General features: G+C 39.6%; 1 non-coding gene across 1 annotated transcript; it reads left to right on the plus strand.

The window, feature by feature from the left end:
- Positions 1–21,940: 21,940 nt before the first annotated feature.
- LOC132499687 (U6 spliceosomal RNA) lies at positions 21,941–22,048 on the plus strand. Its single transcript, XR_009533916.1, has one exon. It is a non-coding gene; the product is annotated as a U6 spliceosomal RNA (small nuclear RNA).
- Positions 22,049–22,525: the final 477 nt, after the last annotated feature.

Here is a 22,525-nt window from a genome sequence, read left to right on the forward strand (position 1 = left end):
TTCAGTACGGAAGACAATCAATGTGTAAACTAACAAATAATTATGTAAGATGATTTCGAATATGTGTAAGTGCTAAGAAGATATTAAAATATAGCAAGGGGATAGAGAATGACCGAGTCAGTATGGGGCATGGGGGCCACTTTTGTGTGGTCAAAGAGGACCTCTCTGAGCTGAGAGAAGAATGATAAAATGAAGAGAGATGTGCAAAGAACAAGTGTAAAATTATTCCAGGCAGAGGGAACAAGAAGTACAAAGGCCCTGAGGTGGTTAATACTCTTGATTATTAGACCGTGTTCTGTATAGTTCTTCATAGCTTGGAGCACTTCCATATATATGGTTCCATTTGATCTTCACAACAACCCTGGGAAAAGGGCACTGCAGGTAATGTTATTCTCACCTTACAAATGATGAGTCACACACCCAGTGGAGGATCCAGTGAGGCCTTAAGACGCCCATGCTTTCCATCACATCGTGATGCATCTCTGGGTTTCCCTGATTATGACGGGTACATAGATCATCTGAGTGGGTGGTTTAACGCCATGATTAGCTTCATTTTTTCTTCCCTTCGTGGAGCATAGTGGACAGAGCTTGAACTCTTGAGTCCAACAGACCTTCATTTGAGTTCCAGTCCTGCCTCAGGTACGTATGCTACCTTCCTGCTGATTACCATAGGTGAATGGTCTGCTCTCCTGTTCAAGCCTGACCTTCCACTTAGACCCTGGATCCCAGTCCCTCTAACCTATTAAAGACATCACTGCAGAAACCTGCCCCTCCCTCCTGCATCATTAAATTTTCCATCTCTAGTGCATCATCCCCATCAGCCTATTAACATGCTATTTCTCCCACCGAAAATAGTTCTCCTGACTCCATGCCTCCTGTGATTGGTGTGCCATTTCTTTCCTTCTCTCTTTATGAATACTGCTTGGAAGAGTTGTTTATACTTGTTGCCAACTTCTTCCTTCCTATTTTCCATATTCCCCATATTCCAGATGATCAGGATGAAAACCTTTTGAGTATTCTTCTCTCCCTCCCTCCTGCCCTCCCTCTGTCTCTGTCTCTGTCTCTGTCTCTGTCTCTGTCTCTCTCTCTTTCACACACACACACACACACACACACACACACACACACACACACACACACCCCTTATCTAATTTAGCCGGAAATCCTATTAGCTCTACCTTCAACATATATCCAGATTCCAAACCCTTCTTACTGTCTCCACAACTACCGCCCTGGTCCAAGCCATCATCCTCTCTTACCTGGATTACTAATAGCATCTTAACAGCCCTACCTGCTGCTACAGGCTATGCCCAGGGCAGCAGCCAGAAGGATCACTTTCAAAAGTAACCCAGATTGTATCACTCCTCTGCTCAAAGCCCTCCAGGGGCTCTCATCTTGCTCAGAGTTAAATCAAAGTCCTCAGGATGGCCTGTGAGGCCCACATGACCTGCTTCCACCAAGCCCCTTTGACCTTATTTCCTCCTTCCCTCCCTCCTGCTCTCCAGCTCTTACCACATGGCTTCTATCCCCTGACTCCACTGCTAGAATGTGAGCCCCACAGAAGCAGGTATCTTTGTCTGTTTGGTTTACTCATGAATCCCGAGAGCCTGGAACAGTGCCTGGCATATAATAAGCATTCAACAGATATTTTTTAAATGAATAGTCCATGCCTTCTTGACATAAAGTTAGCTGTAGATTTGCCTGGTTTTCACTTAATCTTATTAGTGTACAGAATTGCACCAGATAACATCACAACCTTAATTACTGAATATAGTTCTCTCTTGACTATAAGGATATAAGGTGTAAAGCTCCATCTCACTTTCTATCACATAGACTTAGTCATTTATTAATATCTCTTTTCATGGAAAAACTGCTCCATTGGCTGCTACCTTGGTTTAAGGATCCAATCTCCACATTGAGGGAAATACTGCTTGCTTATTGTTCAGGTTATTGGTTCTCCACTACTTGGGGGCCTAGAAATAGTTAGTAAATAACCTTAAAATAGGCAATTTATTCCTTCCCAAACAGAATCAAATCTACTGTTGAGTTTCTGTTTGGATCAATGAAAGCTGCCATGCGAATATATAGTAGTTTTTAACGTGCTCATATAAAATAGAAAAGGGTTACTTACAAAATAGAAACAAAAATATTTCCTTTCAAAATGCTTCATGACTTAGTAATTGGACTAGAACTTTCTCTGGATTAATCAGGAACCTTTCCATACACATCAGAGATGATGATAAAAACAACAGTGCTGGGCTTCCCTGGTGGCGCAGTCGTTGAGAGTCCGCCTGCCGATGCAGGGGACGCGGGTTTGTGCCCCGGTCCGGGAAGATCTCACATACTGCGGAGCGGCTGGGCCCGTGAGCCATGGCCGCTGAGCCTGCGCGTCCGGAGCCTGTGCTCCGCAACGGGAGAGGCCACAACAGTGGGAGGCCCGCGTACCGCAAAAAACAAAACAAACAAACAAACAAAAAAACATTCATTTTAACAATCAGTTTTAAAATTTTGACTGATCATGTGAGATTTTTAAAAGAAGTATTCAGTTTGAGTTTTGCTTACCAATGTTGGAAGAAATCCTAACTTTAAAAAAAAAAAGAAGATTGTGTTCCAGTTTCTTCAATCCTTTGTTAGTTTTTCCTCCTTTGTGCACCACTGTGCTTGTTTCTATAACATATCGGACTTCATACATTAAAGCAAAGCTTTGGTTTGTAAAAAAAAAAAAAAAAAAAAATCTGCTGGTTTTAAATTCCAGTTTTTATTCCATGTATGCTATATAGCCTGTTATAAAAAAAAAGTTACAGATTCTTTCTATTTTTTCCCAAATTTCACTCTACAGAAGTCCCTTTATTAAGAAATGAGAGTTAATGAAAAGAAAAGTAGGGTTACTGTTTATATGGCTGCAAATATCACTGGAGAAATATTTCATGTTTACATTCTGCTGAACTATTTATAGCAGGACACATACTACAGTAAAGCCCTCTTTTCCTCATATAATGGATAACTTTGTGCCTGAATTCTATATACTTATATGGTTTACACTTTTATTCAGTCTGACCACATTTCATTCCACATTACTTTGTCCTCCAAACCCAGCTATATTACAGCAACACCTTCTGGCAGAACAGAGACTGGAAATTTGGGGAAATAAAACAGCATTTTAAATCCAGACTAAATTTAACTATTTAACAAATCTCTCATATCAATTATTACAGTCTTTTCTATCCCCACTTGTGGTCTTTGAAAACTCTCAATTTTAAGCATCTGAGTTTCTTCCTCTGAATTAATGGCTAACATCTATTGCTGTATTTTATCCATATTTTAACTATTTAGCATATTCCTAAATCTAAATCTTCTAAAATGTTTCTTGCTTGGAGTACAATATCAGTGAGTGAACTTTGGAGTCCCTCTGGTGGTCATTTAAGTCAGTTTTAAATAAGACTGATTTATTGTCACCTCTCTCTGCCACCAGCCCTCTGTTGCCTCTACTCCCACCCACCGTCCACCACCCCTCCCACTTGCCATACACAATTTCTCACCCCATTCCTATAAAGTATATAAATACACTGCAAATAATTTTATAAATTCCTAACAATTAGGTTGTGAGAGCATTTTGACCATGACATTAGATTTATAAGAAAATGCTCTCAGGACTCAAACCAATAAAATTAGAAATGAAAAACGAGAAGTTACAACAGACACGGCAGAAATACAAAGCATCCTAAGAGACTACTATAAGCAACTCTATGCCCATAAAATGGACAACCTGGAAGAGATAGACAAATTCTTAGAAGGGCATAACCTTCCAAGACTGAACCAGGAAGAAATAGAAAATATGAACAGATCAATCACAAGTAATGAAATTGAAACTGTGATTATAAATCTTCCAACAAACAAAAGTCCAGGACCAGATGGCTTCACAGGTGAATTCTATCAAACATTTAGAGAAGAGCTAACACCCATCCTTCTCAAACTCTTCCAAAAAATTGCAGAAGAAGGAAAACTCCCAAACTCATTCTATGAGGCCACCATCACCCTGATACCAAAACCAGACAAAGATACTCCAAAAAAAGAAAACTAGAGACCAATATCTCTGATGAATATAGGTGGAAAAATCCTCAACAAAATACTAGCAAACAGAATCCAACAGCACATTAAAAGGATCATACACCATGATCAAGTGGGATTTAACCCAGGGACGCAAGGATTCTTCAATATACACAAATCAATCAATGTGATACACCATATTAACAAATTGAAGAATAAAAACCATGTGATTAAAAAAAGAAAGAAAGAAAATGCTCTGACGTTTTGTGACCCCGCTAAAAGTTAAAACTTTTGCCAGTTCCCTGGTTCCTCAATTGAAAATCATAGCTCTGGCTTCTTCCTTACTTAAACAGATTTTAGAAACTGATTTTAATTTTTGGGGGGGCTGTGTTGGGTCTTCATTGCTGCGTGTGGGCTTTCTCTAGTTGTGGCGAGCGGGGGCTACTCTCGGTTGCGGTGCACGGGCTTCTCATTGCGGTGGCTTCTCTTGTTGCAGAGCACAGGCTCTAGGCGCGTGGGTTTCAGTAGTTGCAGTGCATGGGCTCAGTAGTTGTGGCACACGGGCTTAGTTGCTCCACAGCATGTGGGATCTTTTCAGACCAGGGATTGAACCCATGTCCCCTGCATTGGCAGGCGGATTCTTAACCACTGCGCCACCAGGGAAGTCCTGATTTTAATTTTTAAAGAATATCTTTCTTCATTTGTGTGGCCCTTGATGACTTGTATTTCTCCTGATTCACTCCCTTTAAACATTTCTTTAATTTCACTAATTCAAGAGTGCAAGCTGAATATAACTGTACTCAGAATACACCGTGGTGTGGGGTAGTCAGTGTGCATAAGTACTGCCTCTCGCCTCCTGATTCTTACCTATGTAGGAGCAGAGTCTTCCAGGGATTGGCCCTTGAGTGATGGAGGAGGCTTTCAAATAGATAAAATCTTGAATTGTGCTTAGAGGAGATTAAGAAGTTATTTACCTAAAGAGAAATGAGATGTCTCCTTGACATTATATGCTGTCCCCTTGACATTTCTGTCATTATCTATGTTTCTAGTCGATGGTCTCAGAATTTCAGAGGATTCATTGTTCAGTTCCCAAGAGTTTGTGGTTTTTCTAAGTGGATATGGATTGCCTGCCTGCACTCTCAGTTGAAAAATATTCATCCTTCAGGGTTGTGTTTGCTTTTATTCAGAAAATGAGTATCTTTAATTTATCGTTTAGAAAAGGAAAAGGATGGAAGCTTTTGATCGTACTGATACTGAGATCATTGAGTGCTCCTAAATCTTTCCATACACCGGCTCCCCAAAGACCTCAGAATGCACCCTCTTTCCCTCTTATTATAAGAGGGTTTACTTGAGTCTCGAAATGATACATTATACAACGCTAGTCATCAAATCCAAGATGCCAACCACCATCTTATTATATTAGACTGAAGAGAATTGAATACAGAGCTGTGGTCGAAAATATTATCATAGCACAGATCATGCTTTTACAAATTGTAATAATATGAAAAATCTACATATACAGATACTTTAGACTATTAAAAGATAGTCAAACTGATATAATCTTGCCCATTAGGGACTAAATATAAATAATGTTGCATTTGTTCAAAGTCAGCACTAATAAGAAAACATACAGTGAATAGTTTGCAAGAAAAACATGAATGCTATCTTCCACTGCTTTTCTTCAGTGTTGTATCACACCACATGTGAAAAAGCCAACAGCAGCAGCATAACTCCTTTGGCAGACATCTTTTCCCTGTAGTTTCTCATCTCCAATTCACTTTCATATACTGTGTGGCCTCAGGGTGTTCAGTGTTTTTGAAGGAGGATTGAAGTTCAAGTTTTAATATTTTTAAGGGATGTAAGCAATTCGATATAGCAAACAGAAAATATGTTTTATTGTTCTTTGAGTTTCTAATAAGTAGTTACTTTTGAATTATAGCAACCCAATCTCCAACATCCTGGCGTTCATCACTACTCTGAGGAAGGTTTTCTGAATCCCCAACTATGTGATTTGTAGATTTTCATGAGTAAGTGTTTCAACTGTTGTCATATGGTCCTAATTATTTCAAACTGGAGGACCTGGCTGACGACACTAGAAACATGGATGCTTAGCACCATCTATTGTTCAAGAACAAAACAACTGTAGGATAAATAAAGGGGGAAATCGTTCTAGGGGGAGGACTGTTTTTTTTAAATTTTTTATACAGCAGATTCTTATTAGTTATCTATTTTACACATATTAGTGTATATATGTCAATCCCGATCTCCCAGTTCATCCCACCACCAGCCCCTGCCATTTCCTATGGGGAGGACTTTTAAAGACAGGATTTTTTTTTTCTATTACTGCTGTACCAAATTATCACAAACTGATTGACTCAAAACAACCCAAATTTATTATCTTTGAGTTCTGGAGGTTAGAAGGTGGCAACAGGTCTCACGGGGCTAAAATCAAGGTGTCAGCAGGACAGCGTTCCTTCCTAGGGGAGAATCCTTGCATCTTCTAGCTTGTAGTGGACACAGCTTTTAGCAGCTATTCATATTCACTCATGGTTCCCTTGCTTCATCTTCAAAACCAGCCATACTGCATCTCTCCAACTAATCTTACATGGTCACATGTCCCTTTGATTTTGACCTCAGCTGGGAAAGGTTCTCTGCTTTTAAGGACTCATGTGGTTGGGTTAGGTTCTCCCCCCCAAACCCCCAATCTATCCAGAATAGTCTCCCCATCTCAAGTTCATTAATGAGATCTGCAAATTCTCTTTTTCCATGCAAAATAACATATTCACAGATTCCACGGATTAAGACCCAGACATCCTTGGGCAGCCATTATTGTGCAGGGTCTGTGAGTTAGAGTATTAATCAAAAACCTTGAGCAAATATCCAAAATTCAAGTCCTTGACTTCTGGTGGCATCAACATGTTGGCAGTGGTTTATTATCATTTATATTGGAGGCAGGGTAGAAGAAAGCTGCATTCTAGTGTTTGCAACATTTTTAATTTTTATCATTTTAGTTCTTGTGGACTCAGGGTACAATTGGTTAATTTTCTCTCACTAATGCATATTAGGCAAAGTATTCTTAAAATGGCCATCTCTTATGAAAACGTCCAACTAAGTTTAAAATTCCTTGTGGGAAGGATCAGTCCTTATTTCTTCTTATCATCCAACACCCAACCTTTGTCCCTCACCTCATCCTACCATTCAGCCTCGTCACCAACGTATGTGTGTGCACACAGAGGCATACAAACATCTACAGTTACTGACACATTCAATACATGTCATTATTTTCTAATGTTAATTTCTGTTCTGTGGAGAGACTCTGCTTTGAAGGCCTCTTTTAGAACATACAGATAACTTTCCCAACAACCTTACAACACCAAAATGCCATTTATGATTAGTTACTTTCTTTTCTGTAGTAATGCCATTGATAGGTTAGTGATGGACACCTTTGACAGCACTCAACACCCAGTTTTATTGTATTTATAACAGCAATACAGATCATGAGCTGCCGGAGGCTCAGCATGCTGCTGGCATTTCATGACTAATCTAGAATTAGAGGCAAAGGATGGGAGCTAGAGTAACATTCCACAGACTCTCTCCATCCATACCCATTCCCAAGGTGGCCAGAGACACGGGTGGCAGTTGAAAAAAGAAGGCATCTTTTTTTTTTTTATTCCTTTTTTTTTTTTTGATGTGGACAATTTTTAAAGTTTTTATTGAATTTGTCACAATATTGCTTTTGTTTTGGTTTGGTTTTTTGGCTGCAAGGCATGTGGGATCTTAGCTCCCTGACCAGGGATCAAACCCACACCCCCTGCACTGGAAGGTGAAGTCTTAACCACTGGACTGGCAGGGAAGTCCCAAGAAGGCATCTTTTGGCTGACAACTTTGTTTAAGTTCTTGTTGACTTATAACCCGTGCCCACCACTTTAAGATCTCTGGGGGAGAGGAAATATCTAGAAAATAGTTTACTCTGATCTCATTCACTCTGGGATGTGCTTGATGTTTCTCACTTCAGGATGGGGAGAATGGACATTTTGGAAAAGAGCAGTCTTTTAAAGTAATTTCCCAAGTTTGGTAATAAAAGAAAGGCACTGAATTTTTGAAAGGACTTGAAAATGAAGGTAGCTATTCAAGGTCTACCGGAACATCATTCTCAAAATAACTAGAATGTATACAGAGATTAAAATTTATAAATCACGTTCCCAACCATCTAACTTGATAATGACACTAACCCTAAGGGATAGATATCATTTTACAGCTGAAGAAACTAACGCTCATTTCTAATTGACTAGGATTCTGGAAGAGCATACTTGTTAACAAAAGTATGGAAAAATGATTACCATTATATAATGCTGGTCGAGAGGACATTTTTTCTCTGTGAAATAAAGTCAGTCAGTTTTAAGGACAGTAACCCACCTTTATTAGTATATAGGTTCAGTGGCTGTAACTGAGATTGCAAATAACAGACTTACACAGGCTAGAAGTCTATTTCTCTGACATGTGATAGCCCTGTTATAGGTAGTTCTGGACCACTGTGCTGTCACTAACAGACACTAACATTGTCCTTCAATGTTCTGGTCTGGAAACCCTAAGGCAGTAGTTCCAAAATTCTGTTGCACATTGGGTCACTTGGAGATTTTTAAAAACACTGATGTCTGGTTTCACCCCCAGACATTCTGATTTGACTGGTCCACGGTGTAATCTGGGCATTACGATTTTTTAAAAGCTCCCTGGGTAATCCTAATGGGCAGCAAACTAATCCAACTTTTCAGAAGGCCAGTTGACTATATCAAAATGCGAAAATGTGTTTTAAAGTTAGTCTTTGGCTAAATTTCCACTGTACATAATGCATCCTAAGGAAAAGTTTAAGAATGTGACCAAAGATTGAAATAAAGTGGTGTTCATCTCAGAGTTGTTTATGATAGCCATAAATTGGAAATAACCTATGGTAGAAGCTGCTGGATATTCAGCAAAATCTGTTTCCTGGACACACAGCTGGATTACATTTCCCAGCCTCTTCTGCTGGTAGAGATGATTATAAGACTGCGTTTCTGGGTGATGGAATGTGAGCAGAAGCGATACCACTCAATATTCTGTAATGACCTATATGGGGAAGGACTCTGAAAAAGGCTGGATACATGTATATGTATAACTGAATCACTTTGCTGCACACCTGAAACTAACACAACATTGTAAATCAACTATACTCCAATATAAAATAAAAATTAAATTGAAAAAAAAGAAGTGATACAAACAGCCTCAAGTTCTTGTCCCTAACTACCTCCTGAGTGATCCTTCATGCTCTCTTGTCCTAATGTTGGTGAGATACAAAGAACCCAGTGAAGAAACCCAAAGCCCTAGATGATGATAAAGCTACTAGAGGAAGAAGCCTGGGTCCTTCCCTGGAACAACCATGTGGAAGACTATCCTGACTAGGAACATTATGCTTCATGTGAGCAAGAATAAACTTTTACCAAAATTTTAGGATACAGAAGCCAGAGTTGACCCTAATACAAAATTTAGATGTCCAATAATAGAGAAATTTGTTAAAGAATCTGAAGTGACTTTCTGGCAACACAGATTTCCTTTGAATGACTTATTGATCACAATCTGGGCAGTTGCCAAACCGGAATAGATATAAAAGCATGTATTTCTGTTCTACTTTATTATCATCAATTTGTATACCAGGCTACTAAATGAATGCACTACCATTCACTTGACTGCACCCTTTGTGTGGCTGAGCTGAGGTCATTCTGCTTCACATCTGTTTTTGACACAATAAGAGGTAACCAAAAAAAGGGGTGCAGAGGGTAAAGTTACCTGTAACTAAATCCTTTAAAAATAAAATGACACATTCTGATCAGTAATTTGTCATGGAATCATAGAAATGGAGAGTTAAGGTGAATTAAGTGTTGGTGAAGCCAGTAACCCAGATGGCCTCAATTCCAGCCACAACATTCCATCAAGGAGTCATTCATTTTTTTCTTTGAACACCTCCAATTATGGGGACTCAAAGAACATAGAATAAAAAGCAGCTTAGGGTTTTTGTGCCCATTTGTTTGTTTTTGTGGAGCTAATAACAAAGGAAAAAAGAGAAAAGTAGGCAAGAAAAAAAGTTAGCATTTATTGAACGCCCATTGACTGGGCCCTGGGTAGAGCACATCCATACGTATTATTTTGTTTCATCTTCACAGCAACCCTGTAGGGTTGATGTGCCCATTTTTCAGAAGAATTGAAGCTCATAGGGTTGAAATAATTGATACATCTGCCAAGTTCATGTATCTGCCAAAGCGACAGAGACAGTGCTTATCCCACCAAAGCATGCTACCTCCTGAACCTTAAAAGGAGGAAGTAGGAAAAGGCAGAGGAGAAAAGAGATTTGGCTAATGGTTGGCGAGCTGACATTTAACATTTGTTTCACTGGAGAACTGGGCAAAATAGCATCATGGTAGGCACTTGGTTGCTAGAATTAAAACCCTAGGATGTATATCCGGCTTCCTCTGTTCCCTAGCAGTATCGCCTTGGGAAAGTTTCCTAACATCTCTAGGCTTTAGCTTTCCTATCTGTACAATGGAATAATATATGATAGCTACATCCTGTCATTATATTGAGGATGGTTTGAGATGATGCACATAAAGTGCTTTGCATGATGTTTCACAGATAATGGATAAAAGGTACAGGGTTTGGTGCTCAGAGAAGGTGGGGGTGGCAATAGTTGCATCAGTTGAGAAATTAAAACACTTCAGGGTGTCTGCAGTTTTCTCAGAGACATATTTCATAACTATATATGAAAGTGATGTAAATACATATTAAAGTTTTAAAATAGTATATATTTTTTTCAAGTTCATATAATTCTCATCAGGCAAAAATTCTGAAATAGTCTGTGCTTTGTATGTGAGTGTGATGTGATTGGTGTGTGCTTTGAAATCCATCTCTAGCCATCATCAGGAATTTTACTTGGTACTGTTCACTCTCCTTCCCTAATTCCTTCGACTCACAACATAGAATCTATGGTCTCTAGTCATTAAACACAGGGGAAAAACCTAATAGTTTCATTAAATGACAGAAACCATTACTTTAGCATAGTGATCTTAGCTGTTAAGTACACTTGACTCACGACTTCCCTGGTGGTGCAGTGGTTAAGAATCCGCCTGCCAATGCAGGGGACACGGGTTCAAGCTCCGGTCTGGGAAGATCCCACATGCCTCGGAGCAACTAAGCCCATACGCCACAACTACTGAGCCTGTGCTCTAGAGCCTGCAAGTCACAACTACTGAGCCCACATGCCACAACTACTGAAGCCTGCGTGCCTAGAGCCCGTGCTCTGCAGCAAGAGAAGCCACCATAATGAGAAGCCCGCACACCACAACAAAAAGTAGCCCCTGCTCGCCGCCCCTTCTCATCACAACTAGAGAAAGCCCATGTGCAGTAACAAAGACCCAATGCAGCCAAAAATTGATAATTAATTTTTTTAAAAGTATACCTGACTCAGATTTTGAATATTATGTCAAGCAAATTAAATACTCCTTTTGCTTTCAGAACATATTAGTATAAATGACAAACATAAACATGGTCACATAGATAAATGGAAATCTGTTCAAAGAAAAACCAAGGAGCTTTCTTCAGTGTCTCCATTGTGTAATTATATGCATGCAATGATTTCGTTGCTGAGAGAAAAGTAAAGGACTGTGTTTCTAATTGGGAATATTTTCAGCTCAATTCCAGTTATCCATGAGAATCAGGAAGAGATGGAATGCAAAATGGAAAGAAATGTCCTGGTGAGCTGGGAAAGAAAGGCATTTGGAACTTTGTGATGCTGCTGAGGAATTAAGCAGGAAAATATGTAGAGTTGAGGAGAGCTATTCAACTGAGAGAATGGTAGTGGTTTAAAAAAAAGAGTAGTGGAACTCTTTTAGCAAATAAAATCCAGTGGCACTCCGATGTATAAACAAGCTAAAAATGGAATTGCTTTGTTTGAAGCAGGGTCTGTAGAACTTCCTCCAATAACCCTCTCCTCTGTTGAAACGTTAGTATCTTCAGACCACAGGATGGGGATCAATATCTATCGGAATGCATGATACTCACCTGGGGATGCTTGTTAAAGATGCAGATGTCTGGGTCCCATCCTCAGATTCTGATTCAGTAGGTCTGATGTGGGACGTGGGGATGCTGATTACTGAAATGTCATCCTAGAGACTGGAGTGTACAGTGAGGTCTGGGAAGTGCTAATAAAGCTACCCCAGTACAGTCTCTCTAGGCTAAGGCTGTTAAATAGATTCTACAAATAAGGTACCTCTCCAGGCTTTTAACAAAATAGAGCCTTGCTTTAGGTTGATGTGGCTGGCAAAAAGGATAGGCTGTTGCTCTGTTTTGCCTTAACAGAATAATGGAAGCAATGGAAAAGGTTAAAGGTATACAGTTAAGGGATGGTCCAAGGTTGGCCTGAGGATTTGTCAAAGATGAAAAGAAAATACAAGAGCACTCGAAGACAGGGAAATAGCATCCAATCTTCACTCTGTAGCAGTCACTACAGAGAGTGGCTAAAAGCATAGGCTCTGGAGTTCAGTTCTTGAGCTTGAATTCATGCTTTTTTTGTTTAGCTGTTTGACCTTGGCCAAGTTATTTACTCAGGAAGTACAGGGATCACAGGAAACCTTCCACTGGAGATCTTCAGCCACCTGTGGCACCACAGTGGGTAACTCCCAGGAGGACCCCAAAAGACAGAGGAAGCCACCATGGATGATCCCAGCTGCCACTGGAGAATAACGGCTCTCCCTCTGTGCACCCTCCAAACCTCATGGAAATGTCTACCACTTAGCAGAATCTAACAGAAACATATTGGAGAGGGATTCTGAGAACAGTATTTCTGGAGTTCGTCCCTGCAGGAGGAGAATGTTTAAGGGGACATGAGTGAAGCTGAGTTGCTGACAGACAATCCAGTGTATCCATACCTGTTGCCCATGTTTCAATGTCTTCTGACTCTGCTCACTCACCCTCCCTGTTCCTTCCTGCTGGTTCTCCCCAGCCTATGAAGAGTCCAGAATTTGCCACAGCCAAATGTTTGCACATTGCCTACCATAAATATGAATGCCACAAAAGTCTGGCAAGAATACAACGGAAAGCAAGAAATACCATGCATATTAAGTTTCGCAAGGGCTTACTACCTGATTTCTATGAAGGTGACCTGATTTCTCTCAGGGCTCGTGGGCACATGGTAATTTCCTCAGCTAACTTACACTGTATTATTTTACTCTTCTCAGGCAAAGGGAAGACCATTCTGAGAAAATGTTATAGCAACAGTGTCTTGGGTCACTTGAGATATGTGAGTCCATGGTTCCTTGACCATGTATAACTGGTACTAACTTAACTCATTCCTGTACGCCCTACCCATCCTGCCCCATCATTACACAAATACACACCAAAGCAGTCATGTTTGGCAATGAAACAGACATTATTATTCCATAAGGTTTATTAAAGTCCAGATCCTGATTTGTGTGTTTGTGTGTGTGTGTGTGTGTGTGTAGCGTTATCCATATCCTAAAATAAAATGGAGATATAGGTTTACCCGCTTTCCAAAAGTAGATCCTTCCTATGAAAACTTTCCTAAGTTGAAATGGTGTAAAGTGAAGAAGCAATTACTGTAGAACACATCTTGCTCATGGATGAACAAAATATATTGAGATAAAGCACAGATGCTCACAGACACAGTTCAAAACTATGGTGGCTTGATCCTGAGATGCTGCATGTATTTCCCTGGGAAGGAGCTTGGCGGGGCCACTCAAGCTACTAGACCTGTGATGCCTCTATAACAACCCCCTGCAAAACAAATGCTGATTGCTATTTTCACTTTTTTTCTGAAAGTGGAAATCTCTTTGGATTTCTGTCCATTAGCAAAAACAGGGACTAATGAGGGTCTTCCTTAAAAGCAGCATGGCTTAAAGCAAACTTTTGAAAAGCAGTGGATACCAGTGTAATTACACTGACATCCCATTCCTTTTGGAAGAGGATCGCTGTGCTTGCTGATACATAGTACTATGTCCACTTTAGAAATACACCCAGGAACTCACAAAGCCGTGTTAAATTTCTACATAGGTAGTTAGTTGGCAATTAAATCCTCATGAGAAATAAATTCCCTGTAGATATTTTAGAGTATAGACACAACAAATAGATAAAACAAAACATAGCAGTATTAAAAAATAGCTTCAAATACACAGTCGTCCTGCGGTATCCATGGGGGATTTGTTCCAGAACCTCCCTGGATGCCAGAATCCGCGGATACTCAAGTCCCCTGTATAAAATGGCTAGTAGTCGATCTTCCATTTGAGGGGATGCAGAACCTGTGGATACAGAGGGCCCACTGTACTTATGAACCTGAATGTACACAGTGCCCATGTGAAAAACTTCCAAGATATGTTTCTTCCTAAACTTTTCCACTAAATAGTTGAAAAATAGAAGGCACTTCTAGAGACGTGCACATGGAGCCTAGACACAAAAATTGCTCAAAAAAATTATAATGTCATATGAGATGTTTCAAATTGCTGCATCTAATTTAAAATATTTAATAACTTTAAAATGACTCAAAGGCTGCATAATGAAACAATAAAAGAGAACACACCTACCGAATAATCAGCTAGTGAGAGGAGGATTCAGAAGATAAAATTCTTACTTGTGAGCAACAGAGAGTATATGTTAATTTTTAAATGTTTAACTTCTCAGAACAAGGAAAATGACAGCACTCTTCAATCAACTCAAGAAATACTTTTGTATGGAAATATGTTAATATAAATGTTTCAGACATTACATGAAATTTGTGAAAAAAAAATTATCTTTTGAATGTAGGGGGCCGGGGTTCGATCCCTGGTCAGTGAACTAGATCCCACATGCATGCTGCAACTAAGAGTTCGCATGCCGCAACTAAGGAGCCCACGAGCTGCAGCTGAGGAGCCCTCCTGCTGCAATTAGGGAGCCCAGGAGCTGCAACTAAGGAGACTGCCTGCCGCAGCTAAGACCCGGCGCAACCAAATTAAAAAATAAATAAAATTTAAATAAAAATAAAAATGTAAGGAAAATGAGAAGTTATCTTCTAGTATAATACAGTAATGGGTGTGTCATACAAATATAAATAGAAGAGTTCTTAAAAGCTCTGAGTTTAATTTTTATGAAACAAATACTGTTTTAAATGAATAAGGGGGGGCCTCCCTGGTGGCGCAAGTGGTTGAGAGTCCGCCTGCCGATGCAGGGGATACGGGTTCGTGCCCCGGTCTGGGAGGATCCCATATGCCGCGGAGCGGCTGGGCCCGTGAGCCATGGCCGCTGAGCCTGCGCGTCCGGAGCCTGCGCGTCCGGAGCCTGTGCTCCGCAACGGGGGAGGCCACAACAGTGAGAGGCCCGCATACCGCAAAAAATAAAAAAATAAAATAAAAAAATAAATGAATAAGGGGGAAAACCAGCTCTTTTGGAGAAAACTATGGTTATGTTTTATGAAAAGAACAGTCATTTATTTATGTGGATTAAGAATCCACAGTTTAGATACTTAAGATTTTCTTAAAATAAAGTGCATCTATATCCGAGCATTCTCTTTTTCTAACATCTTTTAATAACCATTAAAGACAATGCAATAAATAAATTGGTTGTTGTTAATATGATTCTTCACTATCTGAAGGTCTTTTGAGCATGGAGAAGAATATTTATAACCCTTTGTGCTTTGTTTTATATATATATATATATATATATTATATACACACATATATATTACATGAAATAAATATGATTTGGTAAGCCAATTTTTCCTAAGTATTGATTATAATTTAATTTATGAAATTCCCTCCAATAATTTAAACTACAGTTATAAAGTGAACATAATTAATTCTTTGGATTATGGAAAATTTCTTGAGCAGCAGAAAAGCATAAAAATTCAGTAATTGTAAAATGTTCTACCATATTTCTATGTAAACCTATTTTAAAACATGAAATATCATATTTATTTCTTCATTATTAATACATTTGTTTTAATGCCTTCCAAAGGTGTAGCACTGCTTATTTTGATACCTTTCCATGGTCTTAATGCTACCATATCTGAAATAAAAAACTTTCATCTTAGAAAAGAAAAAAAAAAGAAAGAAATACTGCTCCTTGGGCTTCCATGGTGGCGCAGTGGTTACGAATCTGCCTGCCAATGCAGGGGACACAGGTTCGAGCCCTGGTCCAGGAAGATCTCACATGCCATGGAGCAACTAAGCCCGTGAGCCGCAACTACTGAAGCCCGCACACCTAGAGCCCGTGCTCCAAAACAAGAGAAGCCACCACAATGAGAAGCCCGTGCACCACGATGAAGAGTAGCCCCCTCTTGCCGCAACTAGAGAAAGCCCGCTTGCAGCAACAAAGACCCAATGCAGCCAAAAATAAATAAATTAAATAAATAAATAAGAAAATAAATACTGCTCCTTTGCATTTAATCACTGCTTGCTTCAAGGAGATTGGTAATGACATTTTCTTTGGTCAAGCTGTCCTTTTTTCCATCCCAAAGGTTAAGCATTAACAGATCACTTTAGAGGTATAATTATATTCTTTTCAAATTCGCTTTTTTTCCTTATTTTGTTACAGGCATAGTAAGCTTATGCAATTTGGTACATGTAATGTCATCAAAATTTAGTTCAAGGGCTTCCCTGGTGGCGCAGTGGTTGAGAGTTCGCCTGCCGATGCAGGGGACACGGGTTCGTGCCCCGGTCTGGGAGGATCCCATATGCCGTGGAGCAGCTGGGCCCGTGAGCCATGGCCTCTGAGCCTGCGCATCCGGAGCCTGTGCTCCGCAACGGGAGAGGCCACAACAGTAAGAGGCCCGCATACTCCCCCGCCACCAAAAAAAAAAAAGAAAAAGAAAAAAATTAGTTCAAAAATAATCAAATATTGAATCTTGTAAGTAAAATCATTTCTATAATATGGTATTTCAATTTTGAATGAATTCCCATTTATTTCTCCATCAACTGGGGCAATGGCTATTCCATAGCAGTGAACAAAATGTATACTTCTTCATAACCAAAGAGGAATCTCTAATCTTTTCTTAATAAAAATAATCAAATGGGTCCTATTTATCGGCCTCCAGAAATTAATCTGTGTTCCTGGTTTTTAGTTGAATATTTCTAAAATTCATTCATGATCCAATTACTCATTAAAAAAATGAAGGTAAAATTAAGGTCATTTGATGACAGAGATTTATAAATTTATAATCTTTGGGTTTGTTCAACACCTGGTATTCGAGTCAAAAAAGCAGGTGAAGAAAATAGTATGGGCAGGGAAGATGCAGGGAGAGAAAAACACTAAGGAGATAATATTCTTAATTTCCATAAGTGAACCCCTATATATCTCAAACACTCTCTTAGTGAAAACCCATTAGAAATAATACTTCTGTTTTGAAGTATTTGTCAACAGAACTTGTGATTTATGGGCATTAGCCAAGCATTCTGTATGAGAACTCACTCTCTCATTTTGCATGGAAGTAAAGAATAATTAGGTGAACACCTAAACATAACCTAAACTAAGGAAAAATAAAAGTACCTCTCTTCAAAATCCATCAACCACCTTTTAGAAACATTCTTTTCACACGCTTGGCCCTACCCCCTTCTTCTCTTGTTTCATTTCTCCTCTGCCCACTCTGGCATCCTCTTGATCTTTCACACTGTCTATGTGTGTTGCATATGACACCTTCCTGTGTTCCCTGGTTTACTGCTGAGAATTTCACGTGAAACACCTGTTGCTCAGATGTCCAGTTCCTTTCTGTCTTAATCACGTCTCATTCAAACCTTGGAATCAAGGGAATTCACTTTAACTAACATGAAATTACAAAATCACATTGATAAAACCAGATCTTCTGAACTTCTCTGCATTTCTTGAAAGAGGAAAAAATATGCATATACCTTAAATTAGAAGGTCCCCATATCCAATCCACTAACTATAATTATATCAGTTATCTCCCATGACATATTAAGGTTGCCAAGTCAATATTGATAAATATAAGAAATAAGCTCAGAGACTTTCCTGGTGGTCCAGTGGTTAAGAACCCACCTTCCAATGCAGGGGACGCGGGTACAATCCCTGGTTGGGGAACTAAGATCCCACATGCCAAGGGGCAACTAAGCCTGCACGTCACAACTACTGAGCCTGTGTGCTCAGGAGCTCATATTCTCTGAAGCCCACGTGCCACGACTAGAGAAGTCCGAGCACTGCAACGAAGAAGAACCCGCGTGCCACAACGAAGACCCAGCGCAGCCAAAAAAATAAGAAATAAGCTCAACAAGTGTTCCAATATTCTGAGGAAGTCAGAAATCTCAGGGAAGTTATCCATCCAGCTATATACTACTAGGCTACAGCTGTAAATCTACATAATCTAAGAAGCATTTCCAAATTAATTCTACCCATTCCTAACAAACTAAGGTAATATTTGATCCCCTCTTCCATCTTCCCCATAAAGTCATAAATTTCTTGAGGAAAGGACATCATTTTCTCTGAATAGACTGTAAGAATTCTGAGGGATTTGCAGTCAAGGACTAGACTTTAAAGACAGAAAAAGAACTTTCAGAGACTTCCCTGGTGGTCCAGTGGCTAAGACTCCACACTCCCAATTCAGTGGGCCTGGGTTCGATTCCTGGCAGGGGAACTAGATCCTGCAGGCATGCCGTAACCAAGAAGTCTGCATGCCGTAACTAAGATCCCTCGTGCTGCAACTAAGACCTGGTGCAGCCTAAATACATAAAAAGAAACTACAGTGCAGAGTTCCTTGTGGAGGGAGAAGAGGGCAGAGGACCCACAATATCAACCAACAAGAGAGAGCTAACAATGGACATCTGCCAAAGTAGAGAGCAATCAGTATCCAAAACACAGTCCTGGAAGAAAGACCAATATCTAGTAGTAACAAACCCAGTAGGAATATCCAGAACAACTAACAGTTACTGAGTAAATGCTTTACATAAATGAACTCATAGAATCCTCACAACCACAAATCACTATTAAAATAAAGTCATTAAAATAAAATTATTATTATTATTATTATTTTTTTTTTTTTTTTTTTGCGGTACGCGGGCCTCTCACTGTTGTGGCCTCTCCCGTTGCGGAGCACAGGCTCCGGACGTGCAGGCTCAGCGGTCATGGCTCACGGGCCCAGACGCTCCACGGCATGTGGGATCTTCCTGGACCGGGGCACGACCCCGCGTCCCCTGCATCGGCAGGCAGACTCTCAACCACTGCGCCACCAGGGAAGCCCTAAAATTATTATTAAAAAGAAAAAGAACTTTCAGGAAAGTCACTGATTGGGAGGTGTGAAGATATCCAGCATGAACAATATTCCTTTGTGTTGGGTAGAAACAAATCAGACCTCAATGCTAATTTAAGACAGGGAGAAGAGGTCTGCATGTCTTTTGGAAAATAAAAAAGTAATTGTGTCCACGTCAACAAAACCAAGCCTATGCAAAGTCTGATATGAAGAATAATCTGGGGGTGATCCTGGTAGCTTAAATCAATGAGGACCTCCAATCACTGGAGACAGGACACGTTTTAAGTGTTAAGTGAAAGGAGTAAGGGTTAGAAAGTGCATTTTATCAGGAAATGTATGCTCAAGTTATGCAAGCCATGAAAATGAGATTATTTTAGGAAAGCCAAAATAAGGACAAGATAGAAGTGAAAAGAACAGGGGTTGCCTGGAAAGGCTGCAGAATAAAACATTAGTTTAAACTCTTAGGGAGGAAGATACAAAAACTGTACTCCATAAAAGTATTCATCTTCCCCACATTAAAGAATGGATCTTTCTCCACCAAAGGACAGATTTTGTATGAGGACAGATTTTGCTCTTTGAAGAGGACAATATTACTCCTTTACCTTTAAAAAGCCCAAAATATTGAGCTGTGAGACAATTCCAGTTGTACTAAGCATGGCTTAGTACGCTGCTTCAAGTGCAAGCTTTTAGGAGCTTACCTTCAAAACCAAACTAAATGAATCTAGTATCCGCCTGCCAACGCAGAGGACACGGGTTCGAGCCCTGGTCCGGGAAGATCCCACATGCTGTGGAGCAGCTAAGCCCATGAGCCACAAGTACTGAAGCCCGCACCCCTAGAGCCCGTGCTCAGCAACAAGAGAAGTCACCACAATGAAAAGCCCACGCACCGCAACAAAGACCCAATGCAGCCAAAAAGAAATAAATACATAAATAAATGAATCTAGTGAAAATGACACTTAATGGGAAAAAACACCTACCTGATAATATGTACTCAAGTACAGCTAACTGCCATATAGCTATAACAACTAAAGGCTAAAGGAAACAAACAGTCCAATTAAAGCCATAAAAGCCTTTAGAGAGACAAACTGGTCAATTTATTTATTTATATAAAGGTATAGTTAGCATGGTCTATATTTTTATAACTATAAATGACATTCGGCTATGATATATCTATCTTCTTATCTATCAATATCTATCTAGAGATACAATTTAATCCAGGTACTTAGTTTCTAAGTACAGCAGGTGTGTGTGTGTGTGTGTGTTTGTGTGTGTAAGGCACTCAAATTAATGCCCTAAATGAGAGGATCTCAGAGAAAATTACTTTTATTCTACTTATTCCAAAGATAGATTTACCTTAAAGAGCCATATTGTTCTTTGTATACCTAATGCTGGTACCACCGTTAGACAGTTTATCAAAAACTTTGACTTAGTATAGTTGTAAACTTCACCTTTCCATCTCTCAGAATAATGTCTCATGTTTGTTGACTCAGAGGAAAAATGATCATTTTATTTATCACTTAAACTTCAATGAGTTTCAAGGCAAAGTAAGCTAAAATTAACTAAAATAGCTTTAACTTTGTGCCAGGAAAAATTTAAATCTGGGGAAAGCTAAACCAACTGGGACATTTCAAATTGAGAAGAGTAGTTGGGAAGATAGAAAATTATCTTTTTAAAACAGATATTAGATGCCATAGCTTTCTGGGTATTCTTCTGAGCTACTAATGAGTTGACTCAAAGGATTTGGAATCTGAAGGGGAACTAGAGATTACTTGTTAATTGTTAACAACTCCCACCACCCCCTTTTTTTGAAAAGAGAGAAATTGTGATGTCTAAACCATCACCTGAACAAATACTTCTCCATTTTCAGAATTTAAAAAAAAGCAAAAAACTTTAATGCATGAGACAATATTTTCATTGCAAACAAATGAGAAGTAACCTGTAATATATGGGTAAAGCTGCTGAAAAAAACAATACTAACCAAGAGAGAAACTAAATTTGGTAGCCCAGGTTACTCGTATGTGATTTAACTGTTCTATTTAATCTATAAAAATTAAGTCCCTGGGGCTTCCCTGGTGGCGCAGTGGTTGAGAGTCCGCCTGCCGATGCAGGGGACACGAGTTTGTGTCCCGGTCTGGGAAGATCCCACATGCCGCGGAGTGGCTGGGCCCTTGAGCCATGGTCGCTGAGCCTGTGCATCCGGAGCCTGTGCTCCACAATGGGAGAGGCCACAACAGTGAGAGGCCCGCGTAATGCAAAAAATAAAAATAAAAAAATAAAAAAAAAATAAGTCCCTGAGTGTTGACGAGCTACTACTGTGGGTGGAGTGTGGATGGTACCTGTCCTAAATATCTGATCCGTGAAGCATACATTTAAAAACACATTTTATAGGGACTTCCCTGGTGGTCCAGTGGCTAAGACTCTGCACTCCCAATGCAGGGGACCCGGGTTTGACCCCTGGTCAGAGAACTAGATCCCACATGCAGCAACTAAAATCTCCTGCACGCCACAATGAAGATCCCATGTACTGCAACTAAGACCCGACACAGCCAAATAAATAAATAAATAAATAAATAAATTTAAAACCCCACATTTTTATAATTAAAAAATAGGAATGGAAATATATATTTAGTGCTCACTTCGGCAGCACATTTACTAAAATTGGAATGATACAAAGAAGATTAGCATGGCCCCCTGTGCAAGGATGACACGCAAATTCGTGAAGCGTTCCATATTTTTTCAGAGAGTTTCATGGAAATATATACACCACCAAATATAAAATAGATAGCTAGTGGTAAGTAGCCGCATAGCACAGGGAGATCAGCCCGGTGCTTTGTGTCCCCCTAGAGGAGTGGGATAGGGAGGGTGGGAGGGAGATGCAAGCGGGAGGGGGATATGGGGATATATGTATACATATAGCTGATTCACTTTGTTATACAGCAGAAAGTAACACAACGTTGTAAAGCAATTATACTCCAATGAAGATGTTTTTAAAAAACGAAATATATATATCTACACTCAGGAAGAATAACCCACGGGAGCTTATTTTCATATTTGAATTCAAATTACCTTTAAAAATTTAGTTCAACATAACAGTTCCAGGAATACCACAAGCATGTTCATGCTGGTAACTTTCTATCAGAAAAGATCAGGAAGAGAGGAGCCGGGTCGACAAAAGATCTTTAGAGAGGAAAAAAAATGCATATGTTGTTACAA

This window comes from Mesoplodon densirostris, chromosome 11 (assembly GCF_025265405.1).
Source record: "Mesoplodon densirostris isolate mMesDen1 chromosome 11, mMesDen1 primary haplotype, whole genome shotgun sequence".
Taxonomy (NCBI): domain Eukaryota; kingdom Metazoa; phylum Chordata; class Mammalia; order Artiodactyla; family Ziphiidae; genus Mesoplodon; species Mesoplodon densirostris.